Below are 3465 nucleotides of genomic sequence, written 5' to 3'. Positions count from 1 at the left end.
GAGGAACAACAAGTTGACTGAGACAGACACAGGTGCTTACATCCAACCAATTTTTTTCTTTGAGTTTGTTTGCATACTGGATTACATTAGTGGATTATCATATCTTGAACCATCCCTGAATTCCTGTGAAGAAGCCTACTTGATCATGGTGAACGATGGTTTGGAAGTTCTCTTGGATTCAGTTTGCCAGAATTTTTTTAATTGACTATTTTATCTATTTACCTTTCAAATGTTGTCCTCCTTCCCAGTCTTCTCTCCACAAACATCCCATCCCATCTCCCCTCCCCTTTGACTCTATGAGGATGCTCATGCACTCACCCACATACTCTTACCCATCCCTTTACAATACTCCTACGCTGGGGCATCTAGCCTCTGCAGGACCAAGGGCCTCCCCTCCCACGGATGCCAGATAAGTCAATCCTCTGCTGCAGATGTAGCTGGAGCAAGGGATCCCTCCATGCATACTTTTTGGTTGGTGGTTTAGGCCCTGCGAGCTCTGGGGATTCAATTAGTTGATATTGTTGTTCTTTCCATGGGCTTGCAATCCTCTTCAGCTCCTCCATTCCCTCTGTAAAGTCTACTTTTAGGGTCCCTGGGCTCAGTCCAATGATTGGCTGTGAGTATCTGAATCTGTATTAGTCAGGTTCTGGCAGAGCCTCTCAGGGGTCAGATATACAGGCTCCTGTCAAAAAGCACTTCTTGGAATTAGCAACAGTGTCAGTGTTTGGTATCTGTAGATGGGATGGATCCCTATGTGGGTTGGTCTCTGGTTAGCTTTTCCTATGGTTTCTGCTCCAATTTTTTGTCCCTACATTTCCTGAAGTTAGGAACAATTCTGGGTTAAAAATTTTGAGATGGGTGGGTGGACCAATCCCCTAACTGGGGGCCGTGTAACTGGAGATAGTCTTTACAGGTTCAATTTGTTGGGTATTTCATCTAATATATCCTCATTGGTTCCTGGGATCCTCTCACTTCCCTGGCATCTGGGACTTTCTATTGGGTTTGCCAAAATTTTACTGAGTAATTTTGCATCAATATTCAAATGTGAAATTGGTCTGAAGTTCTCTTTCATGGTTGAATCTTTGAGTGGTTTAGGTTATGAGAGTAACTCTGGCTTCATAGAATGAATTAGGTAGTGTTCCTTCTGTTTCTATTGTATGGAATGGTTTGAGGGGTGTTGGTATTAGCTCTTCTTTGAAGAACTGGTAGAATTCTACAATAAAGCCATCTGTCCAGGGGCTGTTTTTTAATTATTATTATTATTTTATTAAATATTTTCTTCATTTACATTTCAAAGACTATCCCGAATGTCCCCTTTACCCTCCCCCTACCCTGCTCCCCTGCCCACTCACTCCCAATTCTTGGCCCTGGCATTCCCAAGTATGGGGCATATAAAGTTTCCAAGACCAAGGGGCCTCTCTTCCAAATGATGGCTGACTAGGCCATTTTCTGCTATATATGCTGCTAGAGACATAAGCTCTGGGGGTACTGATTAGTTCATATTGTTGTTCCACCTATAGTGTTGCAGATCCCTTCAGCTCCTTGGGTAATTTCTCTAACTCCTCCATTGGGGTCTCTGTGTTCTATCCTATAGTTGACTGTGAGCATCCACTTCTATATATGCCAGGCACTGTCCTAGCCTCACAAGAGACCGCAATATCAGGATCTCTTCAGCAACATCTTGGGGCCTGTGCAATGGTGTCTGGGTTTGGTGGCTGATGATGGGATGGATTCCCAGGTGGGGTAGACTCTGGATAGTCCATCCTTTCATCTTAGCTCCAAACTTTGTCTCTGTAACTCCTTTCATGGGTTTTTTATACCCTTTTCTAAGGAGGAATGAAGTATGCACACATTGGTTTTCCTTCTTCTTGGTTTTCTTGTGTTTTGTAAATTGTACCTTGGGTATTCTAAGTTTCTGGACTAACATCCACTTATCAGTGAGTGCATATCAAGTGAGTTCTTTTGTGATTGGGTTACCTCACTAAGGATAATATCCTGAAGATGCATCCATTTGCCCAAGAATTTCATAAATTCATTGTTTTTAANAGCTGAGTAGTACTCCATTGTGTAAATGTACCACAGTTTCTGTATCCATTCCTTTATTGAGGGACATCTGGGTTCTTTCCAGCTTCTGGCTATTATAAATAAGGCTTCTATGAACATAGTGGAGCATGTGTTCTTATTAACAGTTGGAACATCTTCTGGGTATATGTGCAGGAGAGGTATTTCTGGATCTTCCAGTAGTACTATGTCCAATTACCTCCAGACTGATTTCCAAAGTGGTTGTACAAGCTTGCAAGCCTACCAACAATGGATATTTTCTTTATTTACATTTCAAATGCCATTCCGTTTTCTGGTTTCCCCTCTGAAAGCCCCCTCCCCCTGCCCATCAACCCACTCACTCCTGTTTCCTGGCCCTGGAATTCCCCCATACTAAGGCATAGCGCCTTCCCAGGACCAAGGGCCTCTCCTCCCACTGATCTCTGACTAGGTCGTCCTCTGCTACCCATGCAGCTAGAGCCAAGAGTCCCTCCATGTGTACACCTTCGGTTGGTGATTTAGTCCCTGGGAGTTTTGGAGGTACTGCTTAGTTCTTATTTGTTGTGCCTCCTATGGAACTGCAAACACTGTCAACTCTTTGGGACCTTTTCCTAGCTCCTTAATTGGGGACGCTGTACTCTGTCCAGTGGATGGATATTGAGCATTCACTTCTGTATTTGTCAGGCACTGGCAGAGTCTCTCAGAAGACAGCAATATCAGGCTCCTTTCATCAAGCACTTGTCATCCACAATAGTGTCTTTGCTTGGTGATTGTATATGGGATGAATACCCAGGTAGGTCAGTCTGTGGATGGTCATTCTTTGAGTTTCAGCTCCACACTGTGTCTCTGTAACTCTTTCCATGGGTATTTTGTTCCCCACTCTGGGAAGGATCAAAGTATCCATACTTTGACCTTCCTCCTTCTTGAGTTTCATGTGGATTTTGAACTGTATCTTGGGTATTCCAAACTTCTGGGCTAATACCAATTATCAATGAGTGCGTATCATGTGTGTTCTTTTGTGATTGGGTTACCTCACTCAGGATGATAAATTTCAGATCCATCCATCTGCCTAAGAATTTCATAAATTCATTCCTTTTAATAGCTAAGTAGTACTCCATTGTGTAAATGTACCACATTTTATGTATCCATTCCTCAGTTGTGGGACATCTGGGTTCTTTCCCATCTGGGTTATTATAAATAAGTCTGCTATGAACATAGTGGAGCATGTGTACTTGTTATACACATCTTTTAAGAATCTTTTGGGTATATGCACAGGAGTGAAATAGATGGGTCTTCAGGTATGTCCAATTTTCTGAGGAACTGTCACCTTAGTTTTTTATTTTGGCCATTCTCACTGGTGTGAGGTAGAATCTCACAGTTGTTTTGATTTGCACTCCCTGATGACTAAGGATGTTGAACATTATT

The sequence above is a fragment of the Mus pahari genome, chromosome 19 (genome assembly GCF_900095145.1).
Source record: "Mus pahari chromosome 19, PAHARI_EIJ_v1.1, whole genome shotgun sequence".
Taxonomy (NCBI): Eukaryota; Metazoa; Chordata; class Mammalia; order Rodentia; family Muridae; genus Mus; species Mus pahari.
Note: the sequence above shows the minus strand (reverse complement) of the source record.